This window comes from Notolepis coatsorum, assembly GCF_963971535.1.
Source record: "Notolepis coatsorum genome assembly, chromosome: 2".
In the NCBI taxonomy this organism is placed as follows: Eukaryota; Metazoa; Chordata; class Actinopteri; order Aulopiformes; family Paralepididae; genus Notolepis; species Notolepis coatsorum.
The window spans coordinates 29,435,793-29,455,404 of NC_140166.1; positions in this window are offsets into that span (position 1 = coordinate 29,435,793).

A 19,612-nucleotide genomic window follows, 5' to 3' on the forward strand; every position below is an offset into this window, starting at 1 on the left:
ACCCTGGCTAGTGGAGACACAGCCACAGCGCGGCTAAACCCTGGCTAGTGGAGACAAGGCCACAGCGCGGCTAAACCCTGGCTAGTGGAGACACGGCATGGCTAAACCCTGGCTAGTGGAGACACGGCCACAGCACGGCTAAACCCTGGATAGTGGAGACAAGGCCACATCACGGCTAAACCCTGGCTAGTGGAGACACGGCACGGCTAAACCCTGGCTAGTGGAGACAAGGCCATGGCATGGCTAAACCCTGGCTAGTGTAGACAAGGCCACAGCGCGGCTAAACCCTGGCTAGTGGAGACACGGCACGGCTAAACCCTGGCTAGTGGAGACAAGGCCACAGCACGGCTAAACCCTGGCTAGTGGAGACGAGGCCACAGCACGGCTAAACCCTGGCTAGTGGAGACAAGGCCACAGCGCGGCTAAACCCTGGCTAGTGGAGACACGGCCACGGCCCGGCTAAACCCTGGCTAGTGGAGACGAGGCCACGGCACAGCTAAACCCTGGCTAGTGGAGACACGGCCACGGCACGGCTAAACCCTGGCTAGTGGAGATACGGCACGGCTAAACCCTGGCTAGTGGAGACACGGCCACAGCACAGCTAAACCCTGGCTAGTGGAGACGAGGCCACGGCACGGCTAAACCCTGGCTAGTGGAGACAAGGCCACGGCCCGGCTAAACCCTGGCTAGTGGAGACACGGCACGGCTAAACCCTGGCTAGTGGAGACAAGGCCACGGCCCGGCTAAACCCTGGCTAGTGGAGACACGGCATGGCTAAACCCTGGCTAGTGGAGACAAGGCCACAGTACGGCTAAACCCTGGCTAGTGGAGACAAGGCCACAGCACAGCTAAACCCTGGCTAGTGGAGACGAGGCCACAGCACGGCTAAACCCTGGCTAGTGGAGACAAGGCCACAGCACAGCTAAACCCTGGCTAGTGGAGACGAGGCCACAGCACGGCTAAACCCTGGCTAGTGGAGACACGGCACGGCTAAACCCTGGCTAGTGGAGACACGGCATGGCTAAACCCTGGCTAGTGGAGACAAGGCCACGGCATGGCTAAACCCTGGCTAGTGGAGACGAGGCAACGGCCCAGCTAAACCCTGGCTAGTGACCATGACACTCCCCTGACTAAAAGTACGACAGGGTTCTATGGAGAAACCATGACACTCCCCTGACTAAAGGTTGTTTCAAACGAAAACGGCTGGATGTAATTTAGCCAAATCAGCACAGCTGTGAGTGTCTTTCACCTTTTACATATCTAGCTTTGGCATTGATTGATTGTTTAGATCGCTAGCATGGTTTAAGAAAAGCAAATATATTGTAGTCTGCCCCGTTGTTCTGACCAGGAATGTTCCTTTCTGCTCCGGTGATGCGCGTGCGCACCGAGTCTGACGTGTACGGCGAACGGGTCGCGTGTATATTTTCCCTAACGGAGTTGCACTTCCGCGTTCGGTTTGCGCGATCTGATTGGCCACTGATGTTTTTTTCAGTGCCAATCGCGTTACTCCTAACAATCGCGCCAGCAGGCTGTTACCCTAACCCTAACCTTAACCAACTAACCCTAACAACCCTAACCCTAACCATAACCCTAACCTTAACCAACTAACCCTAACCTTAACCAACTAACCCTAACCAACTAACCCTAACCCTAACCTTAACCAACTAACCCTAACCCTAACCAGGGATGCAGTCGTAATATCAGAACTGCCTGGACGCCACGTGCACGCGCATACATGTTCCCTCGCGGTCGCACAGCACAGATGATTATTATGCATAAATAGAAGGAAACATGTTTGTATAGGAAATTACTAGTTTTAGTTTAGTTTTTGTAAATATTGCCTTGAAATAGAGAAGCTGAAAAAGGTAGCAGGATGTAGCCTTCAATATAAAGAAATTATATTGTCAACAGATATGGTTGAAAAACAAACAATATTTTAAATGTAATTGTAGATACAATATTGTAGTTACAATTTCTTTAATTGAATTAACTTAAACTAGACAAGTAAATACAAACTAAATTAACAATGTAACTTACAGTTTATAGAAGGACAGTTTCCTTCTGAAGCACAACTTAATGCCTCATCCTTCCAGTCGGGACCATTTGTCACATAGTGAGAGTTCCACAGATCATCTCTTTCTTTGTTATGTTAGTATTGGTATCCTATTATTATGCAACGTCTAGGTGATAGATAAGTGCCGGGTAGTGTAGTTGAAGACACCTGACGACCTGCGCTATTGTTATAAGACGGTGGGTACTTAGTACTGAGTGGAGCGCATTTTTGTGTGCGCACGTGCGCGACTGCGCGTACACATCCGTGCGCGCCCGCGCGTACTTCTGCTCAGAAAACTGCTAGGACGGCGTGGTACCCGTGGGACCACCACTGCATCACTGACCCTAACCTTAACCCTAACCTTAACCAACTTCGAAAGAGTCGCCAAGCTTAACCAGTTTGTTAGGAGTAACGCGAGTGGCGCTGAGAAAAACGGCAGTGGCCAATCAGATTGCGCAAACCGAACGCGGAAGTGCAACTCCGTTAGGGAAAATATACACACGAACGGGTCTGTTGATGGACACATAGCCAACCCACTTCATGAAGACTGGTGTTAAACTGCATCAGTCAGAGGTTTGCTTTGGGAATCTTAAACCTCATTTCCCATCATGTAAACACCCAACAGATGGTTCGGTCTACTTTTATGAGGAGACAAAGGCGACTTGAGTATTCTTTTAAGTTTACCCATTCATCTGTAATCAGAGCCTTTCATCTCTGTTAAACACCGAAGCAGAGAGAGGAGCTTTAAACAGCTGGGTGGCCTCATGCAGGACTTTTAAGTTGAGGTATGAGTCACTAGCATATAAGTGCACTTTATGCAAGAGCATAATAATTTGTAGAAGCATTCAGTGATTAGCAGGTAATCAAACAAGGCGGTCAACAAATGGATGAAGTGATCTTTACAAATCAATTCACTTTAACATGCAGTAGCTCCCCCTATATACTACGTGCTTCATGCCACAGCACATTGTCAGTAGGTACTGTATGGAAATTATTGAATGCGTATTTGGAGCATTATTTGAATAATTTCTCAGTGGCATCTCTGTGAATTTACCACTGCGACTTGGTTGCATGTCTGAATATGTTTCTAGAATAGCCCACTACCTTCCTCACAGCGATGTAAGGATTCCATCCAACAACCGTTTGATGAAATTCTGATGACTTTCAATGACATTTCGTGAAATATCTTAATTTTTACTTTCATTCATTTGGATAGATTTAGATTGAAAATGTAAAGTAAAGTAGCCTTAATGTGAAGGAAATAATTTGACATAACTTGATAGTATTGTGCGCTGGCACGATTCATGAGACTGTATCAAGTAAGTCTGACTCACAGGATGTTGACACACACACATCAAGCCTCCCATTGGTCAACTATGTCGGAATTCTCCTCCCCTTCTGATTGCTGTATACATACGTGTTTTACTGTCTTCTAAATCCCCGTCTCTAGGATCATCAACAACAAGTCTTTAGACAAAGTCTCATGATAGAAACTTGTATTATTTCTCCCCTGACGCTATTTTGTGAAGAGCGTAGACAATTGTGATTGTTTTGAGAAATGCAAATGACCCAGAAGGTTTTTTCAGATGTTTCCTGTGAGCTGTGAGACTTATTTTGGAGTATTTATTAAAGTCCAATCAGCATCAATCACATTCCCTTGTTCTGTCCCCTTCTTCTGCATGTATTTTATGTATATAATACATTTCATTGTAAGTTTCTTTGTAAGATCAGAAGATTATATGATACTACAGCAGTTCAACTGTCAAGCAGTGGCTTTTAAATAATTATTATTGTTCTTATTTTTTTAAAGCACTTTTCTTGTGTTTTAAGTCAAGTTTATTTAGGATTTAGTAAAGATGTGATGTTCTCATGGATGATAAACTAAATTATATGTACTGTACAGTAGTATAGAAATGCAGTGTATATACAAAGTTCAGTATAGAAGGACAATATAGAATAATGTATATATGCCACTTAAACTATAATCATTACAATTACATTCAATTATGAAGAACATTCTTTATTTCTGCCACCTTTGTTGTGTATGGCTCAGGGTCGTTTGATCGGGTAGGGGAGGGTGCCCTTGACCCGTGTCTTGACGAGGCCCTGGAATCCCGTGCGGAGGGAGGGGGTGTCGCCCTGGCGATCAGCTGCTCCATTATCCGCGCTTGTAATCGGTCGCGCTCGGCTTCGCGTTTGGTGAGAGCGATGTCGCGCTCTGCTTCTCTTTGGGCACCGGCAGCGGCGCGCTGGGCTTCGGCGGCGGCGCGCTCTGCTTCGGCGGCGGCGCGCTCTGCTTCGGCCCGGTCTCTTACCATATTCTCTTCCGTCTGAAGGCGTCTAATCTCTAGACGTATACGATCTTCATCGCTCCGTTGCTGCGCTTGAATGCGTTCTCTTTCCATGGAAGAATGTTCGCGCTCGCTAAGCATCTGTGCTTGGAGTCGATCGCGCTCTGTAGAGGCTGCTAGGCTGGCGAGGAATGCCTGTGCCAGCATCTTGTCCGCCCCGCTGGGGGAAGACGCTGGTTGAGGTGATTTGCTCCCGGCAGTACTCGTTGGAGATCTGCTCTCCTGTGGCGAGTCCTGGAGATCCATCTCCGGGGTCTCTTCTTCTTGTAGTGGGTAGAGTTCCATCCTTGGAGAGCTGTCTTTATCCTGGAGCTCTCCGGGGACTACTTCTTCGGTTTTGGCGGGGGGTAAAGTCGTGTCAGGTCCCTCCTGGTCCCCACCGTGAGCTTGGTCAGTTACATTAGAACCCACTAGGGCCTCTATTGGCTGGGTAACCTGGGCGATAGGGTCGGACATAATTTTACTATCTACTTTTTCCGCGTTTACCGTCTGTAGAAGGCTAGGTAGTATACTGGCAACGTAATCCTCTAAGTACTGAGGTGTCTGCCGTCTACGCTGCGGGCGATCTACTTTAGGAGAACCGTTTTGTGGAGTGTTCATCATAGGCCATGTCAATATTAATACCACTATATTAATATTACACTAGTTACCATCCGGCTCGAAGGACCAATTGTAACTGAGGGGTACAATTCCCTGACTGTATTGATAAGTATGGTATCATTAAACCACTACCGCTTTATGTACTTTAATTACTGGCCATACAGTACACGATATATGAATATGATGAACACTTCCCACAATGAAATCGGTTCCAGTCAAAGGTATTAATCAAGTATTTAATGGAGCAAAAGGTACATAGGATACTTTACTTTATTTATTATTCTTTGAATGCACTTGTAAGGCAAAGGAGCATGCGTAGGCAAATCAATAACGAATGTCCATTCTCTGGTTACGCAGGAGGTAATTATACAACCTGAATCTTAGGGAATTATATCTATGGTACACTAGTAATAGCGGGAGATACTGGAAGGGGTTCCCACTGGTTGTAAGCCAGCAGGGGGGGTAGAAGATCTGTCGGTAGTAGGGCGTCTGGTCAACGATGACTAGGGAGACTTCAGGTACAGAAGCCGGTGCAGTAGTCTCTTGATCCACAGACGAATACAGCTTGGTTCTCTTGTAGACTGTAGCTCCACAGGGAAGAAAGCTAGGCGGCCTCAGGCTCTCTGAGCGCCGACTCGACTTGACTCCTCTCGGGGTAAATCCAACACGTGCAGGCGTCGGCGATTATCCGCTCCATAAATCACAGTACCAAAGCAAATATATTCCAGCCGCAAAGGGCTATGTAGTCGTCGGGTAGATTAATCCAGTGTACATGTCCATACGGTACTCGCCTAGGTCTCCTCGGGTGAAAGCGCCATGCGGTCGGCCCAGCCTGGATAAGAATTCTAGCTAATACGAGAAAGCGTTGGAGATGCTGGTCACTATAGAATTCTAACCGCACGATACACTATACACAAATAGACTATTAAAGACTCAATAGAAATATGTCGCACTCGACGGTATAGCGCCAAACTCTGACAATTCAGTTACTAATTCGCACGCGGTCTCGATGCTCTATTCTGAGGCCAAACAGGCCATACTTCACCGCACGTTGTATCGTGGGTGAGGCTTCAACTTATCGGTAACATGCTAAGGAAGGTAAGGGTACGGAGGTAAGGGGCTAAGGGGCTTCTACATTCACCTGCGCCGTATTTATACGCACGGTGCACAAACTAGTTCCACTCTCATTTCTGTCGCGTATCCCTGGGCAAGGGCGGGCATGTCCAGACACATCTTGACGGTGACTTTGAACCTGGCTCCGGAGGCCGGTCCCTGGCGCCGGTGGACCGCTGTCCAATAGGAGAATGAACTATTATGGTCTGGGCTAAAGGGATATTCCGTGTATATGTACAAGGAATATACAGGGGATATCAAACGATATACAAATACTATGCAATATATATCAATAAATAAATATATATATTCGGTTTAATCTGATCCTTTGTAACAGTTTGCAACTTATTAACACACAGGGCTGTCATCATGTGATGGAACAGACTCAGAATGGTAGCTGGCCGGTGCTGCTGGTGGAACAGACTCAGAATGGTAGCTGTCCTTGGCTGCTGGAACAGACTCAGAATGGTAGCTGGCCGGTGTCGGCCTTGGCTGCTGGAACAGACTCAGAATGGTAGCTGGCCGGTGTCGGCCTTGGCTGCTGGAACAGACTCAGAATGACAGCTGGCCGGTGTCGGCCTTGGCTGCTGCTGGAACAGACTCAGAATGACAGCTGGCCGGTGTCGGCCTTGGCTGCTGCTGGAACAGACTCAGAATGACAGCTGGCCGGTGTCGGCCTTGGCTGCTGCTGGAACAGACTCAGAATGACAGCTGGCCGGTGTCGGCCTTGGCTGCTGGTGGAAACCTCTCTGTGTCCCAGCAAGCGGAGGCTCCATAATTATGGGAAATGCGCTTACCGTCTTCTCCAGAGTCGGACGAAGAAGATGGATACCGATATCCTCTCTGCGCGTTCAGTAGAAAGCTATCCGGCTGCAAGGTAGCCTACGTGTAGCTTAGCACAAGGATACGGATCAGCTAGCCTAGCTGTTGGCCAAAAACACCTCTTCTGGAGTTTTAAGCTGGGCTAGTGGTCCGTATCTGCCTGCATTCATTTGTGCTAAGCTACAAAATAGAGACTCATCACGATCTTGTCAATTGTGTTAATGCTCATTGGTCTCGTGTTTCTCCAGTAATCCTGCCGAGGTACAGTGAATATATTGATCTTATATACAAATATTATGAGTAATGCCTTTGAAATGTCTATGTTGAAGTTCTACACTGCTTTAAACAAATGTAATCAAAACATCTGTTTATATGGGCCTATTTAGTTAATTCTCAACATACAGTAATGCTGTGAATTAATATCTTGGTCCACATTGAGTTCCCAGCCCACACGGCATACAAAGCCTGAATAGAATGCTTACAGCAGTTACTTGGCACAAAAACGTACCCTCAGATTTATGCATCCAAAGAAACTCACAACAAATGACAAGTCTGACCTTTTAGAGCGAAGAAACGCCCACAGCTGCCGTTTCCCATGAGCGTGTTTTTAAAGAGGGTGGGAGCAGAGTGGGACACGTTAAAGAACACACAAGGAGTCGGGCTATTAGTGCGATAATCTGCATTTAGGTAGAACGCCGGGGCTAATGGGGTCGTTTTTAGGGGGCGCAGTTGAAAACAAAAATGGCAGAGAATCATCAGAACGTGATGATGATGTGAAGCGTTCACCAGATAACGGCATATGCCAGTTAACACCGCCCAAAGGTCTGGTTTTGTTGTTTCTTAAGAGATTAGAAGACATTATGCTTAATGTTGTTAGCTGCAACCTTGTCAGCCGTTAAATACCATTTGCAACACACAGAAAAGGCATTACAGTATGCTTTTTCCCCTATTAGAGGAAGTTCTTTGCCCAACTAATTTAAAGTTCCTGAGATCAATGTTAGAAGTGGGCTTTTTTCCAATTTATGGATTATGAATTTGAGATGGTTCGTCACTCGCTTGGAACCCATTGTTTTGCTTCATCAACATTCCGGAGAGCAATTTCAACACCTTGTGCCGGTTTCATTCTAAATCTATAATGCGGCAAATGAGCCTCGTTAGGAAATAATGTTTTGCCCATAATGTGCCCGTTTGCCAACATGAACTCAAGTGAATAAATTACGAGAAATTATTAGACCAAGATCTTAACTCTGTTGTACACAGTACTGTCTAAAGTACTGTTTAAATTCTCGGCATATTCAACAATTGTTATGGGCCAACATTCTGAGTGACGAAGCTCTTCTCGAGTCTTGAAAATGTGAATTTGTAAATACAAAGGATGAAGGCCCTGGGGGGTCCTGTGAAGGACTTGGGTCTCATTCACATGCACGTTGACGTTTCCATGAAGTGAATGCCATCCTACAAGAGCCAGTAGAAAAACAACGAAGTTCAAGGCACTCTTCATATATAAAAAAGCTTTAATATATTGCTTAGTTCATGTTTGAACAATAAAAAACTGCCAACATGTTTCGGCCTAGCTGTTGGCCTCTTCTTCATGGCATACAAACAGTGCCTTGAACTTCGTTGTTTTTCTACTGGCTCCCCAATATCAAAAGAGCACCTTCTAAACCATAAAGACATGCATGGTAGGCAGGGACTACAGATCAAAACTAGCTAATTCTGGCACATTTACATTGATGTGGAAACTGAAGATGTTGATTAATGTGCACTGTCCTTAAAAAAAAAAAAAAAAAAAACGTAACCTTAACATAAACACTAGATTCACACTACAAGAACACTGTAGCCCTCCTTCTTGTTCAAATCCTACAAGAGCCGTTGGTTTTCACAGTGCTGATTGGATTTACAACATATCCATAGGCCATTTTCACAGCAGCCATTTTGATTTGTCATGGATGGGTAAACAATAGATATAGAAAAATGAATATTCCATAGGGAATAAAACCTTGAATACCACACATTCCTCAAAGCTTTGCACAATGGTGGCTACTGACTTACTTCAGTGATACATGTTTATTCAGTTTGCCTCACACAATAAAGGGAGGACACATCTCGTAAATGGTCTTCATTAGATTCGTCAGGTTCGATGAAGTGCATTTGTGAAACTCATTCTCCTTTTTCATTGTGTGAGACAGATGGAATAAAGATATATCATTGAAGTAAGACAGGAAAACTGTGCAATGTTTGTTTAGGAATGTGTGGTCCTTTTCCTATGAATGTGAATCCTGAGAAGACGGTTTCATTTTTTCTTGGTATCACCAGCACCTCTAATTGATCTATTTCTATAACCTTTGTTTATCTAACAGTAACAAGTCAAAATGGCTGCTGTGAACAGGGCTTATTCTAAGGGACATACATTTGAACTCTACTTTACAACTTGGGAACAGTTCAGCCAGAGAAGGCACAGCCCTGGACCCAGGCTTTGGTCAAGCGTAATGCTAGAATTTATTATGATCAGAATTATTCAAACAGGAATGTGCGATATCTGAGTCATGAAAGTGGGCCCACAGAAATGGCTGGACCCCTGAACAATTCCAGTGGATGAGCCCTCTCCAAACCTGCTTAAATGGATATTTCATTTAAGTAGATCTTGTCAACAGTAAGGTCATCTACAGGTAAGTTAGTGATAACTGCCGACCCTGTCGTCCGCTGTCAAACCACCATTCCTCCCAGGTGTCAGGCTCCTCATTCACTTTCATTCATTTTGGGGACCTAAATATCATACTTTTGAAGTATAAACAAACTACTGCTGTGCAGATTTCAATACAACCGACAATCAACCGGAGTCAAAGGTACGCGTTTGTTTTAGCATTTCATGTTTCCTTAGAGATTTATTATCTTTGAAAAATAAAAGCAGATATGGTCAATTTGTTTGAGTGAGCCGTGTGTCCTTGCATGGAACGCTTGGGGAGTGGTTACCATGGTTACCTGCTGCCTTGCCAGAAGAAATATCCTTTTGTGACGGGTTGACTTATTCAAACTACACCTCGAGTGAGAAATACTGATGTTTTGAAAATGATCAGTGTTTATCAGAAAGATTAAATAACATTGCTGTGTAATAGTTAATACAGCACTTTGAGCTACATGACATGTATGAAAGGTGCTTTATAAATACTTACTTACTTACTTACTTACTTACTTACTTACTTACTTACTTACTTACTTACTTACTTACTTACTTACTTACTTACTTACTTACTTACTTACTTACTTACTTACTTACTTCAGACGTATGATATTTAGACTTGGTTCTCAAAATGAATGGAAGTGAATGGTGGTGTTGACAGCAGACGACAGGGACAGCAGTGGTCGTTAGCTTACAGTACTTCAATACATTTACATTTGGTAATTTAGCTTAAAGCTTTTATCCAAAACAACATACAAGTTCTGTACGACAAGTCAGCAGGAAGGGTACGACTCTTACAGCTGAGTAACAATGATCATCAAACAGTGCTGAATCTTTGGTGCTGCAGTATTGAGTGCATAGTAGTAAAGACATAATTAGTATAGTAGGAAGAATACATGATAGTATAAAAAGGTTAGCGGGTTCTTTTTTCTGTTTTTATTCATTTCAGATATTGATTACTAGTAGGCTACAAGACTTTAGACATAGAGGTAAGACTGCTGACTTTTGACAAGTTCTACTAAAGTGAAATATCCCTTTAACTCATATCATGTTAAAGGAACACGCCAACATTTTGGGAAATTCTCCAGAGAGAGACAAGAAGATAGATACCAGTTTCCTCTCTGTGCGTTCAGTAGAAAACTATCTGGCGGCACGTTAGCCTAGCTTAGCACAATGAATGGAACCGGACATGGCTGGTTAGCCTTCGGGAGAGGTGTTACTGTAGTTGGACAATGCCTAGGCTAACCGGCCATGTATTGCTGGCCTCCGTGGGCCCCCTCAGCGGCTGGTTTACTGTGGATGCTAGGTGTCCGGAGAGACCTGGAGGTGATATTGCTAAAAACCGTTGCTTGTGTGCCTCCTACAACCAATACAGGGCCGATGGCAAAAAAAAAGGTGCCATTATCCTCCTCAACAGCCGCTGAAAACCGATCAATTGAAAGCTAACACAGAAGCACATTGGCATCGCTGCGACGCTGCCAATTATGATTTGGCCCATCGACCTCGACGAAACACAACCACCACATTTCTAGCCCCTTGGCTCTGCAGTCCTTCACTCTATATTGTTGACTCTTCTCGGCAATGATCAATCCATTGGTTTCAGGGCAACCTCAGTGCCAACAGGGGGTGGACGTTTTCGTCAAGTGACAGATTCTGTGTGTGAAACAAATGCCATGGTTTAGTTCTCGCATCACACTGGTCCTCTGCTCTGATCTGATCAAAGAGATATCGCCTATTCTCTGTCCTTGCCCCACAATGCTGGAACGAACATCCCACCACAGTTAGGACAGCCGAAACCCGTCCACCTTTCGCCAGCGACTAAACTACTTCAATCATTATCTGAAATTTAAAAATAAAAATAAACAAATCTAACTCCTACTAACCTTACTGTCATACACTTGTCCTAATATACTAACCTACACTGTAGCACTCAACACTTTGATGAACATTGTTACTCAGCTGATAGAGTTCTACCCTTCCTGCTGGTCTTGTTGTACAAAACTTGTAAGTCGCGTTGGATAAAAGCGTCAGCTAAATGACTAAATGTAATGTATTGTAATGCTCTCTCCACGGTTGTTCCGTTTGACCCATGAGCCATGTGGAATGGACACAGCTCTTAGGTTTTGAATCACATCAAAAGAAAATGTACTTTTCCACATCATAGCCAGCGGGGAATGTACTGCTCTCCACTGGCGTACGTACAGACCGCCTCATCTTTATCAGCACTGCCCCGGCACCCCTGAATCTTATACAGAAGAGAATGTGTTTTTTGTTTTTTTTTATATTTATATATATATATATATATATATATATATATATATATATATATATATATATATATATATATATATATATATATATATATATATATATATATATATATATATATATATATATATATATATATATATTTCCTCAAAGCTCAAATAGCGTCAAAAATGATTCCCATCACCAAGTGACAAGTGTGAATGGAATTTCTCCCGCTGTTTTAGTGTAATGATCAGGACCGTGTGCTTCTCGCGGGAGACGAAACTGTGTTTCTGATCTCAGCTGAATTTGGAATTGAGTATTCTTTGGTAGATGGAGTGACAGGTAAAAAAAATAAAGTACTTATAACAAAAACTCCTTCCAACAATCAAACTGAAATAAATTGAAAAAAGAAAACGCACCTTAAGAAATGTAATTAAATAGAAGTGGTAAACTTGTGAGGAGTATTTTAGAAGTGCTAATCTGAGGGCGGCTACGTGGTGTAGTGGGCAAGGCGCTCGCCACGAAATCTGGAGACGCTGGGCTCGCCTGTTCGGGCCCAGTGCTCCACATTTGCTTTCAGTTTAGCTGGTCGTCCGTACTAATACACATTGGCCGTATTAGGGGGTGGGAAACTGATGGGTGGGGATCGGGCGTTGTGGACAGCGACTCCTACAGGTCGGTTGGTGCGCCTGCGCAGTGGAATCAGGAAGTGTCGGGGGCAGCGTGAGCCTCCCATGCGTTACTCCTCACCACTGAGAGATCGAGCTGCGCAGGTGAAAAGATGCGACTGCTGTTACCTCAAGTACCGGAGGGGACTTGTGCTATGTATGACTTAGTCCACATTGCAGCCGGCTTGTGGGAGGCAAGAAACAGCGTTCGTGACAGGGGAGGGTTGAATTGGATGATACGAAATTGGGATGGGAGAAAATATAGAAAATGGGAGAAAAAGTGGATAAAAAAAAAAAAAGTGCTAATCTGAGACTATAGTATCACCTGCTAATCTGAGACTATAGTATCACCTGCTAATCTGAGACTATAGTATCACCTGTCAATCTGAGACTATAGTATCACCTGTCAATCTGAGACTATAGTATCACCTGCTAATCTGAGACTATAGTATCACCTGCTAATCTGAGACTATAGTATCACCTGCCAATCTGAGACTATAGTATTACCAGTCAATCTGAGACTATAGTATCACCTGCCAATCTGAGACTATAGTATCACCTGCTAATCTGAGACTATAGTATCACCTGTCAATCTGAGACTATAGTATCACCTGTCAATCTGAGACTATAGTATCACCTGCTAATCTGAGACTATAGTATCACCTGCCAATCTGAGACTATAGTATCACCTGCCAATCTGAGACTATAGTATCACCTGCTAATCTGAGACTATAGTATCACCTGCCAATCTGAGACTATAGTATCACCTGCTAATCTGAGACTATAGTATCACCTGCCAATCTGAGACTATAGTATTACCTGCTAATCTGAGACTATAGTATCACCTGCCAATCTGAGACTATAGTATCACCTGCTAATCTGAGACTATAGTATCACCTGCCAATCTGAGACTATAGTATCACCTGCTAATCTGAGACTATAGTATTACCTGCCAATCTGAGACTATAGTATTACCTGCCAATCTGAGACTATAGTATCACCTGCTAATCTGAGACTATAGTATCACCTGCTAATCTGAGACTATAGTATCACCTGCCAATCTGAGACTATAGTATCACCTGCTAATCTGAGACTATAGTATCACCTGCTAATCTGAGACTATAGTATTACCTGCCAATCTGAGACTATAGTATCACCTGCTAATCTGAGACTATAGTATCACCTGCTAATCTGAGACTATAGTATTACCTATTGGGGTTGATGGGTACGGAGCTGCCCATTCACTTCAATGTTAAAACGTCTCTATATATAGTGTAAATACAACTTGACTAACCAAAAAAGTTTAAACAACAGGCAGAATACACCTTGTGTAACAGCAGACGGTGTAACAGAAGATGGTGTAACAGCAGACGGTGTAACAGCAGACAGGTTTTTAATGGCCTTCGTTTCTGTGTTTTGAAATTAATGTGTACGACTTGAGCTTCTGTTCACTGAAATGCCATCTAAGAAAGTAATGGCTGCCGTGCGCCACGGGGTCAGCGCTGCTACAAGGTCCTGTGTTCAAACCTCTCCTCTGTACCTCAATGTTCTCCTCTGTACCTCAATGTTCTCCTCTGTACCTCTATGTTCTCCTCTGTACCTCAATGTCTGCACTCTGTACCTCAATGTTTTCCTCTGTACCTCAATGTCTGCACGCTATACCTCAATGTCTGCACTCTGTACCTCAATGTCTGCACTCTGTACCTCAATGTTCTCCTCTGTACCTCAATGCCTGCACTCTGTACCTCAATGTCTGCACTCTGTACCTCAATGCCTGCACTCTGTACCTCAATGTCTGCACTCTGTACCTCAATGCCTGCACTCTGTACCTCAATGTCTGCACTCTGTACCTCAATGTCTGCACTCTGTACCTCAATGTCTGCACTCTGTACCTCAATGCCTGCACTCTGTACCTCAATGCCTGCACTCTGTACCTCAATGTCTGCACTCTGTACCTCAATGCCTGCACTCTGTACCTCAATGTCTGCACTCTGTACCTCAATGTCTGCACTCTGTACCTCAATGTCTGCACTCTATACCTCAATGTTCTCCTCTGTACCTCAATGTTCTCCTCTGTACCTCTACGTGAGAGATGGTGCGCTCCTACCGTTGCCCTTGACCACTGGAGTTTGTTCCCGGGCGCGTGCGGCTGCCCACTGCTCCTAGGTGGTTACGATGGGTCAAATGCAAAGGAATGATGTCTCCATGGGACAGTAAAGTAACTTTAACTTTAACTTTTTCAGCCACATGAGTCATGTGGGTACAGTTATGAAACAGTTATGAAAACCATGTCCATTTGTTAAAAATTTGATGCTAGTGTTGTTTCCTGGTTTCCCCACACATGGTGGTGACGTGACTAAAGTGAGCTCGCAGGACTGAATATGGCCAGGGCCCAGTAGTTCAAAACGTTTCATCTCAATCAGATCTGATCAGATTTTTAAATCGCATTTTTTTGTGATCCAGGATCAGACAACTCGGACAGATTTTGTCCTGGTATTTCAAAGCAATTCAGGATAGGATCACCGTGATCCAGATTCAGACTTTTCAATATTACTAGATCCCAATATCAGTGCTTTAATCCTACCAATATCCATCTAGTGGATATGAAAAACAATACAAGGAAGACAAGAGACCACATTGCAGAGACATCTATAATGTCTCATTATATTTTTAAATACATAAAGGACATTAAAAAAAAACATTCATTCAAAGGCAGCTGATCATCCAGGCGTGCTTTGAGGAGCTGGATTCTAAGGGCGCTTTCACATATTGTTTTGGTGGACTCTGTGCGGTTCTGGTGGTGAAGTTGCAACATTGTTGCATTCGTCATTTGGTTCGTCTGCATTCACATTGCAATTTGTCAAGCGCTTTCTGAACAATGTCACACGGTCGAAAAGGGCGCTCGTCTATTGGACACAATGGAGAGTGGAAATCCCTCCCCTTCAGGAAGTGAAATCCGCGAAAACACAAACAGCCGCAAGAAGCGTGATAGTAGAAGAGACGTATTGATCCATCGTTCAATTATAACCCATTACCGCCATCCTCTCGCTAAACAACTTGTAGGCCTACACCTCGTTGTTTTTGTGAGTGCCCACAAGCAGCTGTTTTATTTGGTCTTCTGCCCAATAGTGCCCATACTGTATGTCGATCAGGGCTTTCACTTCATCATTCGCCCAAGTCTGTCCACGAGACATGTTTACAGTGTGCTTGTTTTGCAGTTTCAGTTTGCTGAAGGTGATGATAGATGATTTATTTTTGTTGAAGATATTTTTTCTTTAATCTAAATTAAACATTTGTGATTGACAATCTTTGTTGTGATATTTTTATGAGCAAACACATTTATGTCATCAACATTTGGTTGAAAACAAAATAGGCCACCACAAATGTGACAAATTTTTTTTTTATTAAATTGATTTGCAACAAATTGTGTATTATTTCAGTTAACAAACTTTGCCATCTTATTTATATTGAAACATATTTTAATTGTATAGTACATTTTGCTCTGGTAATCCACTGGAAATCCACCCCTCTGGTGGGATCAAGATAATCCAGTTTTTTGGGATCAAACTGATCCCAATCTTGTGTTGTCGGTTTGAACTACCCGTTTTGAAGATTTGATCCAGATTAAAGCTTGGATTTTATTTCCTGATCTGATCGGATATCAAAGTGATCCTAATTTTTTGGTTTTCAACTACCCAACATCCAAATCTGATCCAAACAGATATAGGATAAAAAGTTTTGAACTCCTGGGCCCAAATGATTGGACCTTTTGTATTCAATAGTCCATATATTGTTAGAAATCTGTATGTTCAGAATTGATATTAGTCATCTGTGTGCGGAATGTTCTTTTCATGGTTCAATGCATCTTTTTACGGGTATTGATTATCCCAAAGCCTGGTCACACACTATAGTCTCACAGAGTAGAAAGCTAAACAGACAGTCATGGCAAGAACCAGAACAATAGACGGGCCATCTGCCTCTCCAATCTTATTAATATGCCCATGATAGGCAGGAGGAAGCTGGACACTGTGACTTGAGTATCAAGGCACATCTTCCCCCAGCCATGAACCCAGCCAGACTGAAGAAAATCCTGTTCACTCTTGCATGTACCCCCCCTTGGGGCGACCTCAGAATAACAGTGGCTGCATCAAAGTCCCACAACGGCCACTACCGTTTTCCTTTACTGGTATTGGTGTAGGCATTACTACAGTGTACCAGTGTAGCTAGATTATGTTTATGAGGCATGTATCCCAGCATTGATGTCTCTCTCTCTCTCTCTCTCTCTCTCTCTCTCTCTCTCTCTCTCTCTCTATCTCTCTCTCTCTCTCTCTCTCTCTCTCTCTCTCTCTCTCTCTCTCTCTCTCTCTCTCTCTCTCTCTCTCTCTCTCTCTCTCTCCCTCTCTCTCTCTCTCTCTCTCTCTCTCTCTCTCTCTCTCTCTCTCTCTCTCTCTCTCTCTCTCTCTCTCTCTCTCTCTCTCTCTCTCTCTCTCTCTCTCTCTCTCTCTCTCTCTCAAAACAGAGTGATGCACAAAATAACTTAAAAGGAAATTATTATTTAAAACAATGAACAAAGTGTCCATGAAATAATAGGGGAAAGAAAACTTTAGGAACTTGTTACATTCACCCACACAAGGGCTGTGGACTCACCCCGCCCCCCCCCTCTCTCTCTCTCTCTCACACATACTCCCCTAGCTCTTTCTCTCTTGCGCCTTCCTCATCTCTCTCACCCCCCCCCCCTCTCTCTCTCTTCCTATCCTTCTTCATACATCCCATACTTGGCTGCAGTAATTGCCCTCCTCTCTCTTCTCTTCTTTTCTCCCCTCTCTCTTTAAATTTTTTTTTACTACACAAATTACTTTCACGTTTGGGCGGTTTGCCAAAAACAAACGGAAAAATCAGTGAAACGCTGTGTTTTTATCACATAGTCCCGCATCAGCGTGTCAATCAATTCATCGCACACTTGACATCATATTCGTAATGGGATTATTACACACAGTCATTCTAATTACGACACAGATGTTAGCTCCCCGCCTCATTTCAATTGCTTTGATCTCAGGTTTCTCACAATACTACGGAAGCGTATTGCTGCCACACCAGAAAAGAAAAAAAATATCTGTATCACGTTATAACATAAAGGTTTCACATTATAACGTGATAACTTCTTGTTTTAACATAAAACGTTTCACGTTATAACGTGATAACTTCTTGTTATAACATAAAGGTTTCACGTTATAACGTGATAACTTCTTGTTTTTTTTTTTTTTTTTTTTTGTCTTTTTCCCCCTCCATTTTTCCTCCGATTTTTTCTCCCATCCCAATGTTAGTCGTATGCCAATTCCCAGTCCCTTCCTGGTCGCTGCGCACTTACCCCCCACAGTCAGATCATCTGGGAGAGTGGAGGCTACCACGTGCTTCCTCCGACACACGTCCAGCCAATCACCGCTTCTTTTCACCTGGCAGCGCGGATTCTCATTGAGAGGGCGTAGCGTGTGGGAGGACCACACTATCCCCCTCACGTCCAATCCGCGCTTAGCAGGCGCCCCGACCGAACTGTAGGAGTCGCTGTTTACAACGACCCGGACCCACCCCGCCAGCTTCTCCCACCCTCTGATACAGCCAATTGTATCAGTGCAGACGGCCAGCCAAGCTGGTGACAACCCCGGAGCTGTGAGCTGGATTCGAACAGGCAAATCCAGCTCAGCTCCGGGGCTGGTGACGAACGCAATCTCCGCTCGGCCACCTAACCGCCCGATAACTTCTTGTTTTAACATAAAACGTTTCACGTTATAACGTGATAACTTAAAACAAGAAGTTATCACGTTATAACGTGAAACCTTTATGTTATAACGTGATACAGATCTTTTTCCTGGTGTGGCAGCAATACGCTTCCGTACAGTACTGCTGATAATGAAATGAAGCCAAACGGGGAGAAGGAGCACGATGGCAACACGTAATCAAAAGGTTGCCATGGAAACCAGAAGGACAATGTTTCATCACCATGCAGCCGATGGTGTTATGAAACCATACCTGCAGAAGTTTATAATAATAATAAGATTGTCATCAGAAATGTGTGGAAAAGGAAGGGGCGACAGTGGCTCGGGAGGTAGAGCACTTGTCTGGTAATCAAGAGGTCCCTGGTTTGATTCCCGCTCCTCCCGGGCAGCGTGTCGAAGTGTCCTTGAGCAAGACACTTAACCCCTAATTGCTCCCGATGTGCAGGTTGGCACCTTGCACGGTCGCCTCCGCCATCGGTGTGTGAATGTGTGAGTGAATGGGTGAATGTGAGGAACAAATTGTAAAGCGCTTTGGATAAAAGCTGTTATATAAATTCAGCCATTTACCATTTGGTAAGAAAATAATCTCTGACACACATTGACACGTCAATAGTTGCAGTGTGCGCAAGAGCGTGTATATGCAAATTGGAGTTCTATATCCCTGGTAAACATGTAGTATTCTCATGCGCACACCCTGCTGCAGGCCCTGTGACAGAACAATGATAAACACAGCCATCTAGCAGGCTCAGAAAATGAATGTACCACCATGCATCCTTTCAAAGTCTGCTATATGATGCCAGAGAGGACAATGGCATCTAAAAGGAGTCTATTTGTTTTGGATAGAGATGTATAATAAGAAATGTATAGTAGTAGTCATAATAATAATGATTATTATAATAATTATAATAATACAATCAACACCCTCTCTATCTTTAGCCTCTATTCATAAAGGCCATTGATGCAAGCACAATCACACCAATGACTATTCCATCAGATGTATGTAATGTACCACTATGCATACAGCACACATTCTTGCATGTACGAACACCCGAGCGCACACACAAAGAAGCCTGACTTCTCTCCCCACGTATTCCCTCTCAGATGTGATGGGGGGTGTATGAAAAGAAACAGATGCAAGCCTTAACTCTGGGTGATGTGCTCTGCGACCGGGCTAAGCAGGGGCTTTGCACAGTGATCTGCGTGGTGCGTGGCTTTATTAGAGGGCAGATGGTACCACTCAAGCAGGAAGTGACTGACATAATGGCCGACTGCGGAATATGTGCGTGTGTGCATATATGTGT